Genomic DNA, 18,476 nt, shown 5'->3' on the forward strand with positions numbered 1-18,476 from the left:
CTAATCTTATCAAATTTACTCAATTTACAATCCAATTTACGAGCTAGTAGAGGGACCTTATGAACCTATAGATCATGAGCTCCAACTATTTGCAATTAATTGGTTAAACTCTTTAAACCGTATTAATCACTATTCGTTAACTACCAATAGATTCCACTATAGCTCGATCATTGCACTCTCCTCACTATAGATATATTTCTGTCCATTTTAACCATAATCGATAAGTTGATCCTTCATAGGTTGTTCGTATTACAACTAGGGCAAAATTACCGTTTTACCCCTGTAAATACATCTTGCTCTTTAAGCTCCCACTGATCCTTCATTGATCATTTGATTTATAGTCCAACTTATAAATCATAATCGTCTTAATAATGAGAGGGTGGGGCCCCGTTGTTCAAGACTAGACATCAACGCTTTATAGAACAACCTATCTGCTAACCTTAAGTCAGGTAGGAGTGAATTTCATCTTGCAAAGCTATGTCCCCAACTAACTATCCAGTCTTATCCCCAAAATGGGAGGCTTATTGAATAGTGCTGTTGGACGACTTTCACCTATGCAAATCAAAGGATAATCTTGTACAAACAAGAGTTCATAGTTAACTCAGGATTAATATCAAGTTATCCTAGGTCATTAAGTTTTTGAAATAGTCAGTTTTAACAGTAAATGGTTGTTATAAAGAAAAGTGACTATTTCGAGGTCCGGTCTTATGCAAACTCATTACACAGAATGCCTCCACTCACATGTCTCAACTTGAATGATTTTTGGATCACATCATTTCTATCAGTATACAGAATGGGTCGCATCTAATAGTGTCACCAAGATGAGGTTCCCAATCTCATCCATATACTTATAGACCATTTTGGCTATATACTAAAACTTGATTCATTTTATGTTGTCATATAAAGTTAAAGTATTCATATTATAGCCGTGGATTTATTTATTGGATTTTCATAAAAGAATGCGATATTAACACAATTTATTGAATAAAATACTCAATAATATTTTTATTGATAAATAGAATATGTTAACCATATTTACGAACTGCAAGTTGAGGATATTCTCAACAATCTCCCACTTGGACTAATACTCCAGTGAGACAAACATATATTGTTTATAATGTTGAGAAATATAAAGAGAAAATACAATAAACTAGGGCATCTAAAATACCCTTGCGTTCTCCCATTTGTCCTAGACTATGATGCTCGTAGTCTTAATGAAACCAGGTGGCCCTCGAACACTTTAGCCGAGAGGGCCTTTGTAAAAAGATCGGTGAGGTTGTCTTCTGAGGCTATCTACGTGACCATCATGTCTCCTCGGTGCACAATCTCTCTGATGAGATGATACTTTCTTTTGATGTGTTTTCCACATTTGTGACTCCTTGGTTCCTTGCAATTGACAACTGCACCACTATTGTCTCAATACAGAGTAATGGGCAGGTGCATATTTGGAACCACTTCTAAATCTTCAGGAAGTTGTGCAGCCACACTGCTTCTTTAGCTACTTCACATGCAGATATACAACTTTGTTTAATGCTTCTCTATATCATAGCTCTTCTGTTAAGAGTGAAAATTGATCCTGAAATAGATTTCCTAGAATCTATGTATCCTGAACTGAAAATCAGAATCAGTGTATCCTGTAAGGATCAAATCCTTAGGTCCATACACAAGCGTATAGTCCCTTGTTCTCCTAAGATACTTAAGGATATTTTTTACAACAGTCCAATGACTATGTTCAGGGTTAGATCGGAACCTGCTGACGATTCCAACTGTAAACCATATGTCAGGACATGTACACAATATAGCGTACATCAGACTCCTAACAACCAATGCATATGGAATTCTTTTTATTTCCTCAATTTCTTGAGGCGTCTTAGGACGATGTTCCTTCTACAAATGAATTCCATGTCTAAAAGTTAACATATCCTTTTTGGAATTTTTCATATTATATCTCGACAACATTTTTCAATATAAGAAACCTGAGATAGTGCTAGGGTTATGTTCTTTTGATTTCGAAAATTTTGAATCCCAAGAATATATTGAGCATTTTCCAAATCTTTCATTTGGAATTGTGATGCTAACCATCTCTTTATGTCAGCAAAAAAAACTTGTCTCATTTTCAATGAGCAAGATATCATCAACATAAAGTACCAAGAATGCTACAATTTTGTTGACTATTTTCTTGTATACACAAGGTTCATCAACATTTTGTTCAAAGTCATAAGATTTGATCGCAGTGTCACCATCTTGAACTGGGGTGAGTTCACTAAAATAATCAAGAAAATTAGGAGGAATAGGTAAAAAAAAAAAAAAAAAAAAAAGAAAAAAACATGGTGATGAGAACTAACCAAGTTGAGCGTACTTTTGCAAAAATACAAGACATATTTTAGGAGAAGAGAGTGGAGGGTTTTCTTTTTATACTTCTGGTATACCCATGTACTTATAGTAAAACCTACTCAACTGAAATTGATTTTGTTTATACATTTTTCTAAAAAATGGTGGCATGTGCAAGTGAATGTGGTCAAGTTATAGTAATTAAAATGATGTAAACGGTCAAGCATCGTCCTCAGGGATCATATGAACAATCGGTATTTATCTATTAGAATTGTGTCGATTTTAGCTAAGAAATTGGAAAGTGAATTTGAGTGATCTTTTATTTAATTGCAAGAAAGCCAAATGACTAGAAAAGCTAAGTGCAAATTTCAGAATAAAAGAGCGTTTTAGGGTGTTGATTTCATTACAAACTTCATTGGATAATACTTAGATTAGTCATAGAATTATGTAGAACAATTTACCTAAGTTTAGAAACTAAATTCTTAATTATTATCTTTCGAAAACAAACCTTTCTCATGCAATCCTAAATAAGAACTAACATCTTGACACCAAATTAATATCTATGGCATTAAATATTGCCATCAACAACTTTTACTATTCTCCTAACTATGCACATGAAATATTAATAGCAATCCAATATTGTAGATCTGATTAAACATGCAATCTATCAAATTGAACATTCAATCTAACATTCATTGATGGCCTATCAAAATTGGATCAATATCATCTACCCTTTTGTCATCGCTTTCAAAAGACCATCAAATACAATTTATAATACCGAACTATACTCTTACTACTACCATGGGTTTCAATAGTGGCAAATCCGGGTCGATCCCTAGGGATGCACTAGTATGAGTTTTGTTAAGCTAATGATCCAGTTATGTTTCTCTCTTATAACCTATCATTTTCAATATGAATTCAATTCATATTAATTTAATATTTGAATCTTATTAAAATATTAATACTCTCATATTATATAGTTTAAATTTGAATCTTATTCAATATTAATTTTATGCTATAATGTAACTATACAAATTATATAATTGTACCATATACAATTAACATAAATTCCCTTAAAAGATTTGAATATTTCAAATTCTTTCAACAATAAATATTCTTATTTTATCCGTTGTGAGCTAGTAGAGGGACCTAATGAACGTACAATTTATAAGCTCAAATGATTCGAGATTAATTAATTAAATTCTTTAATTAAATTAATCATCATTTATTAACTATGGGGTACTCTATTAAAGATCCATAGCTACACTCTTATGAACCATAGAATATTTATGTGTGTATTGATTTAACCATTACACATAAGTCAATCTTTCATAAATTGTTTGTAATTACAGCTAGGTCAAATTAATGTTTTAACCCTGTAATTACATCTTGCTTCTTAAGTACCACTGATCCTCTAATGAATCGTTTGTTTATGGTCCATCCATAAACAAAATCCCTCTCAGGCCAATGAGAGTGTGATGCCTCATTATTCAAATCCCTAAGTCAGCACTTAAGGGAACAACTTATTTATTTATACTAAAGGCAGGAAGGAGTGAATTTAATCTTATATAGCTACGTTCCCAGCCCTTCATTCGGTTCTATCCCAAAAATGGTAAGCTTATTGAGTTGATGACTTGGGCCACTCTCATCCATAAAAATTAAAGGACTGTCCCTCATGAGCATGAGTTCATAACTCACTCAAGATGTAGATTGAGTTACATATGGTAATCGTTTGAAATATTAATCTCTTCAATCAACGATGTTAGAAAGAGAGATTATATATTTCTTGGTCGGGTGATAGAACTGAAAATGTGTTATTTTACTCTTTTTAATCCAAGGCCATTACTATGTTTAATGTGTTTATTTAATGATTTTATTGGTATCGAGCATTTTAGAGGTAGAATCAGTCATTACAAGATGTTTGGGATTAATTTGGAGCAATTAGGAGGTAATTTGAGCAACCGAACTTCAAAAGGATGTGAAATGATGAAAAATCCCCTGGATGGAGCGTTACACAATGTTAGAAGATAGTAGCCTCTATAATGCTAAAAAACAGGGTAGCGTTGCAATGCTTTGAAATTGACGGAGGTGCGTGTGTTGTCTGTCATAGGGTTGCAACGCTAGGTGCAACATTGCAACACTACAACTGCTGTATAAAACATTTCTTCTTTGTTTTAGGGCAGATTTGTCACCCTCATTCGGGCTTCCAACCCTTTTTCCCTCTCTTTTCTCTTCCACTTTCTTCTTTAGGTGTTCATTTTGTAATTAATCGAGTTGATGCCAGGTTTTAGCTTCTCATCCTCAATGAGAAAGGAAGATTTTGGTTTCTTAGCTTAGGGATTTGGAGGAACTCAATGTTATTTTGGGTGATTCTTACTTTATGGTGTATATGATCCTGTTAGGTTTCTCTGAGTTTTGCATTATATATGGCATGATTCTATTATTGATTGACGACCAATAATTCGTTGTGCTATTTGAATACTTAGAGATAACTTGTAATATGTGACATTTAATTATAGGTTAATCTCAAAGGAAGCAATAGGTTAGTTAGGCTTGAAATTCATCGTCTATAATGAATAGTAGTTTGTCCTATCAACCTAGAGAGAAACCATATTGAATGTTTAATTAGACGGTGGAAGTTAAGCACTCATCTTAGCATCATCCCTAGAACATAATGCGCTTGGTTAATCATGTTTATTATGGATTCATTTGAGCATGTTTAGCTATTAGATAATTAGGACCATTGGTTAGGATTCTAACTAAATTGGGCTAAGCATAAGCAAGGATTTTAAACCATATGTTATGGTTTAATAATCTTAATGGCTTTGGGTGAATCCATTCCTTTGAGCTAGGACATCTTGATTGATTGCATTTCTATCTTTACCTTTCATTGCATTTGATTGATTTTTATACATTTCCTATACGAATCCACACCAACCCCCTCCTCCCTCCCCCCCATTCTACTACTTTAACTAAAAATGCACTTCGAGGAACTAATCTTTCGTGCTTTCTTGAGGTTTGACCCCAGACTTGCCGCTTGTACTACCGATTAGTATAAGTAGTTTGTTTGGTGATCTATAAATATTATTTGAATAGCAAGGGTTTACGGGTGAAGGTAAACTTCGAGCTCATAAAATTGGCGTTGTTGTCGAAGAAGCCAATTAGTTCTTCTTAGTTAGATTTTAGTTAAAGTTTCTTTTACTTTGATTTGCTTTCTTTTTGTGCCAATTAATCATGACAGAATTTCCAAATCGATCTTGGACGTCGGAAAGTAAAGTAGCAGATCTTGATGACGAGGTAAGTGGCCTTGACCGCCACATTGCCTAGTTGATCGCCTTGGTTAGCCATGCGATGGAGTGGAGTTTACAGCAAGCAGAGGCAACAAGCCCGACGTTGCAGTGGAGCCAGTACCACATGGTCATTTCGAGGAGGGGTATTATGGTCATATGGACTACGAGCCTTACCACTCTTGGTGGGAAGAGTCCTTTGACCGTGGATAGTCAGGACAACAGAGCTTGGACAACCAAGATTTCACAGCCCCCCACCAGCCGACTCATGCTCAGTCTTTAGGGTCAAGTAAGTCTTTAGAGGCTTTGGTTATGGAGCTTGCTGACAATATTTTTTAGCTTCAGTAGAACACCCTCCGTAGGTAACAGAAGTTCGAGCGCTTCCAGTTTAAGAGACTTTGCCCCAAGGCAAAGGCTAGAATTGACTTGCAAATTCTGAGTGACCTTATTGCTCAACTTGCAACTTCAGTTGGGAGGCCAGATGAGCCATTGCCAAAATAGAGGCCTAAAAGCATGATGTAGTCCATGTCGACACGATGGAGGACGAGGAACCACTTCCTGGAGATTCGTGCCCATATATGACTTTAGAGTTCTTAATTCTAAACTTGCTAATAACTCTCCTTAGTTTCAGCAGAACGTTCAAGCTCAACTGCAAAGCATGACTGACCATGTTGCCCAACCATGCCAGAACAGTCCATCGTCTGTACCTCAGAGGCAGAGTTCCTTGTGGAGTGCTACTACTCTAGTGATGATGAGGACATCACGCCATGCTTCCTAGTTTGTGGGCTAAAGAGGATCTCAAGCCTAAACTGGATGACATCCAGATGATAGAGTTAGAGGTCGAAAGACCTCGCCCTATTCTAAGTCTTGGTATTTTGTAATTTTTAGTTTCCTTCCCCTAGTTCTCACGAGTCTGTTGAGTCTTTTCTTTCTTTTGACACTTTTGGGTCATTTGATTCTTTTGATTCTTTCTTTTTCCCTTTTTTGTCATATACTAAAAACACCAAATTCAACTTATTTGGTTCTTTTCAAAAGATAAAGAAGCTTATAGCCTTACTGGACTATATTGACTCATCCAAGAATGGATAAGAGAAATAAGAGATTTCTTTGTACCTTGATAGGGGACAGGTCAAGTTGAGCAATCGATGTTAAAAATTTGCCCTTTCTTGAGGGAGTTAGGTGAAAAAAAATTACTACTTTCCTTTACTGCTTTCGTAGGTTAGCTTTTTCTTTTTCTTTTGTAGGTTCTTTCCATTTGCCCTAAAAGAATAAGAATATCAATTTAAGCGCAAGCCTCATATCATCATCCCATGCACGTAAACATCATCAGGGGAGATTTTCTGTTCCCTTAACTCTTTTATTTTATTGGGCTTAGATTATAAATACATTAAGGACAATGTATCATTTTAAGTTGGGGATGGGGTATGTTGTGATAGCTTGGGGCCCTTGAGTGTTGTGCTTGGACAATGTTTGTGTGCTTGAATTGCTTTCTTGCTCTTTTGCTTGGGTTGTTATGATGAATAGGTTATAATGTACCCTCTTGGTGATTAGGTTTTCATGAAATATGTTTGAAGAGCATGATCATGATTTTTAGCCTGTTTTAAAAATTTTTCTTATCTCTCATACATCTTTAAGTCCTTTGTTCAACAAAACTAGGTCTTACATGCTTAGAATTGTATTATGTGGTTGTACATTTATTGTCACCCTAAAAAACCTAGGTGATGGGTGTTAAGTGGCTAAAAGATTAACCTAGTAATGCATGCCTAAGTTTTTTTTTCCAAACTCTTGTTTTGTATTGTAAAAGCCAAGTGTAGAGTAAATAAAAAGAAAGTTTGTAAAAGGTAAAGCATGTTGTAAAGTAAAAGAAAGTTTGTATATTATTTTTTAAGGGATTAATCCTCTTTTTCGGGGTTATGATTAACCTGGGGCATCTATGACACCTATAATTTTTCTCTGAGCTAAAGTACCCCGAGGAACGAGTAAGCTTCGGCACCTTGTTAGGAGTCTTTTCTCATAGTTGGATGTTTTCCACCTAACCTGTGTGGACAAGCAAAAACGAAGGTGATGTGTTTAGATAAGAGTTCCTCTTTTGTGTAATGTAAGAAAATGAGGGAAAAAAACATAATAACAGTTCGGTTTCCATGAGTGTGTCATTGCATTGTTGAGTCTAGGAACCTTAGCTCTTGAACCTTCGAGCCAGAGTATGGAAAAATGAATTGAGAGCCTTATAAAACCATTCCAGCTTTTGCGGGCTTAACTAGTTAGGGCTTTAGACTTAGACATACATGGATAGATTTAGAATCATTTTTAAAATGTGCTTCATTGATTGATTATGATCGAATTTCATTTTTTATTGAAAATCTTATCCTTAGAGACTGTTGAGACTAGAGTAACATCCTTTGTGATTGGGCAAGCATATTTTTGTGTGAATGTGTGATTCTATCTTGCTCGAGAACGATTAAGAATTAAGTTGGGGGTGTTTGATAGCATCGAAATTGTGCTATTTTCCTCTTCTTAATTCTAGGTCGTTACTATGTTTAATGTGTTTATTTAATGATTTTATAGGTATCGAACATTTCAGAAGTAAAATTAGTCGTTAGAGATTTCGAGGTTAATTTGGAGCAATTAGGAGCTAATTTGAGTAACCAGGCTTCAAAAGGACGTGAAATGATGAAAATACCTCTAGATGGAGCATTGCAATGCTATAAGACAATAGCCTCTATAATGTTGAAAAACAGGATAGCATTGCAATACTCCGAATTTTGACGGAGGCACGCGCGTTGTCTGTCGCAAGGTTGCAATGCTGTGATTGCTATATAAAACATTTTTTTCTTCGTTTTTAGGTAGATTTATCACCCCATTCGGGCTTCTAGCCCTTTTTCCCCCTCTTCTCCCTTCCACTTTCTTCTTTGGGTGTTCATTTTGTAATTAATCGAGTCAATGCTAGGTTGTAGCTTCTCATCCTCCATGAGAAGATAAGATTTTGGTTTCTTAGCTTAGGGATTTGAAGGAACTGAATGTTATTTTGGGAGATTCTGACTTTATGATATATATGATCTTGTTTATCGATTTCAATCTAAGTTTTGCATTTATGAATGGCATGATTCTATTATTGATTGACGACCAATAATTCACAATGCGATTTGATTGCTTAGAGATAACTTGTAATATGTGACATTTAATTATAGGTTAATTTCAGAGGAAGCGATAGATTAGTTAGGCTTGCAATTCATTGTCTATAATGAATAAAAGTTTGTCCTATCAACCTACAGAGAAACCATATTGAATATTTAATTAGACGGTAGAAGTTAAACACTCATCTTAGCGTCATCCTTAAAGCTTAATATGGTCGGTTAATTATGTTTATTATGGATTCATTTTTGAATGTTTAGCTAATTAGATAATTAGGACCATTGATTAGGATTCTAATTAAATTGGACTAAGCATAAGAAATGAGTTTAAGTCATATGTTATGGTTCAATGATCTTATTGGCATTGGGTGAATCCATTCCTCTAAGCTAGGACATCCCGATTGATTGCACTTGTATCTTTACCTTTCATTGCATTTTATTGTTTTTTATGCATTTCCTGTTCCAGTCCACACCGACCCCCCTCCCCCTCCTATTTTACCATTTTAACTAAAAATGCGCTTCGAGGAACTAATCTTCTGTACTTCCCTGAAGTTTGACTCTAGATTTGCTACTTGTACTACCAGTCAGTATAAGTATTTCATTCGGTGATTTATAAATATTATTTGACTAGCAATGATTTATGGGCGACGATAAACTTCGAGTTCGTCATTCGGTCTTATACAATCTCATTGTACACTATCTCCACTCGCATGTGTCTACATGAACGATTTAGATCAAATTATTTGTAACGATTACAAAGTGGGATGTATCCGTAAAACTACAAGGATAAGATACTCAACCTTATCCATATACTATAGATCTTTTAAGTTATTACTTGAACACGATCTGAACCGCGGTCCAGTGATCATATCCTAGGCTGGACTGATATCTATTGACAATCCCAACAATCCTATGCCTGAAAGGTAACAACCCCCTCTTGAAATTGTGCATCGAATATTTGACAAGCACTGATATAGTTTTATGAGTTTTGGTATTTTATTTCTCTTTAATTTCTCAATTAAATTTGTAATTGGCTCTTGTTTCATGAGCTTATATGTGTTATCAAGAGTCTATAATTTATTTGGATTCATTAGAGTTGAAATTAAGATGTAATTGAAGAAATAAGCGAAGAAGGTCGTGCTATTGTTCTAGTTTTTCAGCTTCTACTCAAAATCGTCTAAGCTTAATCGGTCCATTTATGGACTGAAACAAGCATCTCGATCTTGGAATATAAGATTTAATACTGTGATTAAATTTTATGGCTTTGATCAGAATATTGATGAGCCTTGTGTTTACAAGAAAATCATTAATAGCTCAGTAGAGACATAAAAGTGGATTAGGCTCGAGAAATAGTCAAAATGATCTAGAGTATATAAATGAGGTTGGGTGCCTTATTCTGGTAACACTATTGGATGCGGTCCACTCTGTATGTCAACCACATACTGTTCAAGTTACATAAAATAATCTTGGATCTTAGTTTATTGGATTTGAGTTATGAAAATAATGTTTAACACTTTTTTTAGAAAATAAACAACACTTAATTTATTAAAAAATTGTTTACAATCTACCGACTATGAGTTTAGAGCATAAACTCCAATACAACGACCTACTCAGCCTAACCAAACTCAACAACCTACAAGTAGCCAAATTTTTCAAACCCTAATTAATAAACTACATGCTTCAGTCATATTGGGTATGAAAGCATCCATCTAAGACTAAGAACAAGTCATTACGATTAAGGGTCCCATTGTGCGGCCAATTAATTAGGTAGTCTAATTAATTAATCAAATTCTTTTTAAACCTCATTAAAGCGTGCATTCTAGGTTTATGGGAAGCCTATATTCCTAAGATACATGAGTCAATTAATTGCTACTTCTATGATTCAAGCCAGCAAATAATTAAGGAAACGAGCAAGCTAAATCAATTAGCAAAGCTATACATTCATGGACAGAGAGTCAATCCATATATAAACATACATCTAGGATTCATCAAGATTCGAAAAGGGATGAAATCAAAATGAATTCAATTCAAGATAAATCTTAAGAATATTACATAAGTTCTTGCTCCAAAAAACGAGAAAATCCCACTTACCTCCATAACTCATAAACAAAGAGTAGAGGGAGGAGCATCCAATCTATGAATTACAACCTAAAATTAGAAGAAAACTAACTAAATGATGGAGAAATACAAGAAAACCGAGCTAGAGGATTCCTCCTCTTCACTCTCCATCACATTTTTAACCTTAAAACAAAGCAAATAGGGAAATTCTTATAAATAGAAAAATTTCAAAAATATTTACACTTTATAGCAAAAATTTCCAAAAGTGCTTTGTACTTCTGGAACTTTTTGCTATAAAATGTAAATATTTTTAAATATTTTCTTATATTTAAAAAGGCCCCAAGCAAATATATATATAAAGGCCCAAGCCTCAAAACTTTGAAAGGTAGCATTGCGATGCTGGTACCCTTTGTCGAAGCACAGGGGTAGGCATTACAATATGCTCCATATGTCCCTGATCCCTCTTGAAGAGAGCGTCGATCTTGGTGTCACTGCGCCAAGTTGCCTTGAGGGTGGCTTCATCTTTTCGCTTCCCTTCGCTGTTGAGTGCCTCTTTTAACCCAAATTTCATAAAAAATGTCCTGCCAATCTCCTTTGCTTGATTTCCTGTCTAAACACTCAAATAAACATTAAATTCATAAGAACTAACATGATTTAGGTTGAGATGAATAGCTTTTTTTTAGGGCCATCACACACCTCTGCACTGGAGATTGTCTAAACACCATCTTGAGTTGACGCGTCAATAATTCTTTGTATTTCCAACTATATGAAAGATCTAATTAGATTAAACGTATAAAAAAAAAAACATGAAATTTCCCAACCATGATAATAAGACTTACATATGCATCTCTTGCCTTATCATTGATCCATCATTCCCTTTCATGAAAATGACTTTCGTCGAGCACCTCCACCTTTCAACGTTGCTACCTTTTTTGGTAAAAAGGATACAATTAATATTAGTCATAAAAAGATGAGATGATGGTATGAAAGAACAATTATGTTGCAGTTTACCAATTCATGTTGAACTTCGGCGCATGACTTCACATTAGTTACATGGTTGAAAACGAGAACAGAAGGGCTTTTTTTGTTTGTCTATTATTTTTTCTAATACAAGTGGTAATGGGAATTAGTACACTAAATTCATGTAAAACTATAGGTTGAACTAAAAAAAACCTACTTACATGCATCTGACTCCCATCTATCACATCAAATATTCTAATCTGTTGGATTCGTCAGCCTTTTCGGTGGATTGGCACGAGCTTCAATAGGGTCCTCAAATTTACAATATTCCCTATGCAAGTCTACTCCATATTCCCTAAAAATTGATTGCATCTGTTGTTCCAAGTACTTCTTCACAATCATTTTTGTGGAGTCAAACTCAAAATTTGTCTGACTTGTACATTTTAAGCAATATAAAAGATGCATAAAAGAAACCTCCCAACCGATCAATCATGAGCTCCCATGCTCCTATAGGTACCTTCCAAGTCTCACAAGTCAATTCGCACTATAATACTGATGCCAAAGCAATTTTGGTGGCAAAAGCACATACTGGTTTCCCACATCTTCGTCAATGTCAATCTTGATTTTTCCACGAGTAGCTACATATCTATCCAATTCTATGTTTTGACCAAGTCCTCTCACATGTCTTCCCTTTATTCTAGATCATGATCGTGACACTTTCACTCTCAAAACAATATAAAAAGTTCTTAAAAAGTGCCCAAAAGACAATTTGACTCCCAAAATAACCAAAATAGTTCATAAGGGTCACTTTGATTATCAAAACTAATTACAAATTACCTAAAAAGTGTCTAAGCAATACTTTAACTCTCAAAACAACTTTAAAATGCATAAGTATCACTTTCAATATCAAAACAAACCTAAAGAGTTTTCCAAGAAGTGCCTAAGTGACAGTTTGATTCTCAAACAACCTAAAATGCTTAAGTGCAACCAACCTAAAAAGTATCTAAGTGAAACTTTCATTCTCAAAAGAACATAAACAGTTCTTATAAAGTGTCCAAAAGATAATTTGACTCCCGAAATAACCTAAATAGTTCATAAGAGCCACTTTGATTACCAAAACCAACTACAAAGTACTTAAAAAGTGTCTAAGTGACACTTTAACTCTAAAAACAACTTAAAAATGCATCACTTTCAATCTCAAAACCAACCCATAGAGTTTTCCAAAAAGAGTCTAAGTGATACTTTGATTCTCAAAACAACCTAAAATAAGTGACACTTCCTATATATATATATTAATATTTGCAACAAAATGACCAACTATGATGTGTTCATAAAATGAAAAATTATTAGACACTTTTGAATTTAAGGACCTATTACTATCTATGAGACACAAAATTTCAAGCACCTATAAATTGTAAGCCCTAAAAAAATCAACAATCCATTAGACACACAAAAGTAGGTATTCAAATACTTACCTAATTACCTAATTGACACAAATCTAAAAGTTCAATAACTAAACTTGTAATATAATCTTCTCTTTTATACTTTTTATATCACAAGAATTTAGACTAGTTTATGTGTATTGACTATTCGCTACAAAAATTTGAAGTTTCTCTTTTAAGTTCTTCATTATTCATTATTTAGAAAACCTTTATTGACCTGTCAAACATTAATACTAACTTAAGTTTATATCATTTAGTTGTTTGACAGGACATCATTATAGAGATTGCCTATACATACTGCACCCTTTTCAGAGTATGCTACAATTCATCCAATTGGAACAAAGTTTCACAATTGAGGAACTCAAAAACAGATACTGAGTAAACTTGAGGCGAAGATCTCGATTGAGTAGTTGATCTTTTACAACAAAAGCAAAGCATTTACCTTATCTATAAAAAAAAACAACCTTTATCTACCAAAAATCTAAAGAAAGTTACAGATTGAACAGAAGAAAGAAAAATATCAAAATAGTAAAAGTAAAATTTTAAATTGGGGTTCATCGATACAGTATATGAACAAGTACTAAAACAATTCCAAGTGGGGTTTGCAACAATACCTAGATGAAAGGATGAAATCACTCAGCCGATGATAAGCGAATAGTGTGCAATGATGTAGAGAAAGAGACGATGGTGACAGCTTGATCCGACAGGGACGGATGAGCAGGCGTACGACAAGGTGGTGGAGGGCGGATGAACAGTCAGTGTAGATGGGTGTGGTGCGACTCTTGGGCAGAGATCTGTTGTCGCCTACGACCTCTTGAAGGAATTTTTATACAAGAGAATCGTTGAGCGGAAGCAAGATCGTTCCAAACCCATTGTGAAATAACAAAGCATTTACAAACATACAAGAGTAGTTATGCATCATAGAGTAAATTACAGCATGTTTTTCATTTAAGATCAAAGGGAATCGAGTGACATACCTTTGAAGAACTCTTCTTCGTGTATTCCCCCGATCAACACCAGTCCAGTGTCCAAGCAAACTCGATCACGAGCACGAATGCAACAAACAACAAGTTCAACTCTCAAATTTTCCAATCCTCGAACTCAATCGAGTAAGACTCGATCCTCAACCCTCGAATAGCAAAACTCGACACTACCACTCGGTTGTCTTGGTATTCTTGGTGTAAGAATCGAAGAGGTATGGGCTCAGTGTGGATTTAGTAGAGGGAATGAGGAAGTATACGGTCGAGTAAGTGAGAGAATTAGAATGTCCACGTATAGACTTGGTACTCGATCGTTGGGTAATGAGGAACTATCGTCTAGTAAACTCGCTGCTTGATACTTGATCGTTCACTCTCTCCAAGGCTATCGTATAGCTCTTTCTTTTACCCAATCAAATGTGTTACGATCTAGAAAAATGAAAACCATTTTCACTTTTATTCTTCAATTATTAAAACTGATAGAAATCTCCGACTCAATTAGTTAAAGGAGAAACAAATAACTACCGACAATTATCTAATAATTGTTTTATTATAAATAAATATAATAACTAATTATCATATTATATTTATAACCAATAGTTTTAGTATCACATCATATGTAATATTTAAACCATAATTCTTTTCTCCTTTATGACATTTAATATAAATTATATTTATATTAATTACTCCAATTAATGTATCTAATACATCAAATAAATTATATCACATATAATTGAATCAATTTAATTATATCATATATAATCAAATTCCCTCTTGTTAATTTAAACATCTCAAACTAACAAAAAAAACTGATTCTCAACTTGAATCCATTGAGCTACCAAGGGGACCTTATGGACTTGTAGCTTGAAGCTCCACGGTATGTGAATAACTAACTAAACTCTTTAATCACGATATCTACCATTCGTTAACTGTTGGACATTCTATTAAAGTTCGACAGCTGCACTTTTCACACTACAGATATATTTCTATATCCATTGGATATAATCAATCAACAATATGATGACCCTTCACAAATTGCTCGTAAGTACAGTTGGGCCAATTTACCGTTTTGCCCCTGTAGTTACATCTAACTCCTTAAGTACCACTGATTCCTCTAATGAACAATACATCATAGTCCTACTATGACTGAACACTTCTCGGGCCATAAGAAGGTGTGGCGCTACATTGTTTAAGTCCTAAAATCAGCCCTTAAGAGAACAATCTATTTACTTACCCCCTACTTCGGGGATGGAGTGAATTCCCCTTTATGTAGTTGAGTTCCCAGATCCCCAATCAGATGAATCCCCAAAGTGGTAGGTTTTAGTCAGCGATCTGGCCACCCACACCCATGCAAATCAAAGGACCGCCCTCATAGGCAGGAGTTCCCAACTCACTCAGGATTAAGGTCATGTTACCTATGGTCATCCTAGTGAAATGAAAGTCTCTATCATGAACGACGTTATATAACAAGACTAAACATTTCGTGGTCCGTCTTATACAAACTCCTTTGTATAGGATACCCCGCTCGCATGTCTCCACATGAATGATCAAGATCAGACCATTTGTAGCACTTTACAACACTTGTAATATCTACAAGGTGGGTCGTATCCGTAATATCACAAGGATAAGGTTTCCCTCCTTTATCCATATACTACAGACCATTTAGGTTATCACTTAGGGCACGATCCACTTATATATCTCCACATACATGCTTAAGTTACAACACTAACCAGAGATCTTAGTTTATTGGTTTGTGATTAATGCAACTAAAATATCTCATATTTCATAGACACTAGTGAATAAAATATCTCATATTATTATATCACAAATTTTTGTTCATACATGTGTTTACAAACTATAGGACCCTACGAGATTTAGGACATTAACCCCAACACCTCTAACCAAACAAATAAAATTTATATTTCACCAAACCACTACTTATACTACTAGGTAGCACAAGTGGCAAGTATGGGATCGAACCACAGAGAGCTCAAGAATTAAATCTCTCTTAAGCTTAATTTAACATATGGAAAGTAGTAAAAATGCAGGGAGGGATAAGGGGGGGAGGGGGTTGGTTTTTTGGATAGAATAAACTACATGCATGAAATTAAATTGCAAAGGGAAATGCAATCTAGGATTGGAGTCTATCTAATTTCTAGAGTAAGATGGAGAACCTATGCAATTTCTATCATGGAATTCATTAGTTAAAGAAACATTCCATTCTATGCTTCCTAAGCATTAATTAGGGTTGGAAAGTCCTTCCCCAATGAAACTATATACTTTTAATTCTATTGGGTTTGATAGCGTTCATATAGAAATAAAATTCATATGCATGAAGATTAAGGAATCAATTGTATTGACTAATTGATTGGACAACCTTATTCAATTAATCAAATTGTTCTTTGAACCTAGGTTGGATATGTATTATTAAGATTCTAGTCCAGCCTATAAACTAGAGCATTCACATTTAATCCTATGCTACTGGGATAAATTCAAGCATAAACGAACACAAGGAAACACGTGAGCACAAAATTAACTAGCAAAGACATGCAATTATGATAGGGTGTCAATCAAACACATAAATGCAAATTTAAAATAGATTAAGATTCAAAGAAAGCATAGAATTGAAGCACATTAAATTTAATTAAAGAAGTCTCAAGAAATTGAACATGGAATCTGTTATTCAAAGAAATTAGATAGGAATTACCATATAAATTCATAGACAAATTCAAGAAGAAGATCCAATCTATCGATTACAACCCAAAAGAAAATAAAAATCTAACCTATTGATGATAAGAAGATAAAGGAAAAAGAATAAAACCTAGCTTCTTCTCGGCCTCCATTAAAATTTGCATAGGAATTAACCCTAGAATGAAGAAAAACATTTATAGAAATCGGCGTAATGTTCAACGTTCTTGTCGATCCAACCCTCGAGCGTCAAGGTGGCATTGCGGCTTTGGAGTGACTTTGTGTTGCACGCACACACTCGTGACACTCCAACAATTTTCGCAGCATTGCAACGCTATATTGCATCCATGCATTCTGCCTTATCACGTTGCACGGGAGCATTGCATGAGGGTTGTGACACTCCAATCGATGGCAAAATTGTTTTTTTTTTTTTTTGGTCTTTTTCCTATTTGGAGCATCCGACTTCCAAATTAGGTCCCTTTTTGTTCGTTTTTTCTTCTAATTGGTTTTCTTGCCTCCTAGGATGAACTTACCTAAAATATAATTATTTATATTAAAAACCTATTTATGAGACTAATTAAACTAGGAATTATAGCTCTTTTTTAGAGCTATCATCGACTGATTGTGAGGGTGGAAAAAGAGATAGAGAATCGAAAATAAGGGGAGTGTTGGGAGGGGGGGGGGGGGGGGAGGAATATAATGTGAGAAAAAAATAAAGAGGGGTAGGGTTTTTAGAAAATATGGGGAAAACTAAAATATAGGTTCAGAGGGTTTTTGTCGACACGCATTGCGTTGACAGATACTTAAAGTTTCTGCCCACGCAAGATGCATAAGCAGAAACTAAAATAAGCATAAGTAGAAACCCCCGACCTAGTGATTTCACTAAGACCACACAACTTTTTGTCCATGCATATATTTTCATTGGTAGAAATGATGTTGCGCCAACGTCTAGCTCTGCCGACATTTTTTGTTGCGTTGGCAAAAGAAATTGTGGGCGGAGACAAAAATTTTTGTAGTGGATGTGTTTGCTAGTATTTTTCAAGGTTTCCCTTTTTTTCTTATTTTCTTTACTATTTGATTGGTTGTTCAAAATATATAAAAGCATGTTTGTAACAACGAGGAGTGACTTAATGTTTTAGTTCTTGGATGTTGATGAACTTCTTTATGAATTCAAATTAATGCTTAATATTTTCTATGGATGTAGTGGTTTTGATATTTTCTAATACTATTTTGTTTTCTGCATTGATTTATCATCGATACATGTTAGATTAAATGTTAATTAAAAAGTTGTTTGCTTAATTGGACCTATAATATTGGATCATTATCTAATCTCTTATGAAAATAGTTTGCATGATAATGAAAGTTGATCATGACTATGCTTAATGCCATGCTTATTAATTTGGTTTCAAGAAATTAGTAATCAATTATGTTTGCATGGGAATAGATTGTTGTTGAAAGATAATTATCTATAAAACAGTTTCTAGACTTAAATATATCATTAAACACAATATTTCACAAAAACTTTTGCATGACTTAAGGAAGTAATTAAGGAAATAAATGTTAGGATTAATGTCCTAAAGCCTCATAGTGAATTAGTTATTT

Source organism: Benincasa hispida, chromosome 3, assembly GCF_027475165.1.
Source record: "Benincasa hispida cultivar pf3 chromosome 3, pf3_genome.v1.1, whole genome shotgun sequence".
NCBI classification, from domain to species: domain Eukaryota; kingdom Viridiplantae; phylum Streptophyta; class Magnoliopsida; order Cucurbitales; family Cucurbitaceae; genus Benincasa; species Benincasa hispida.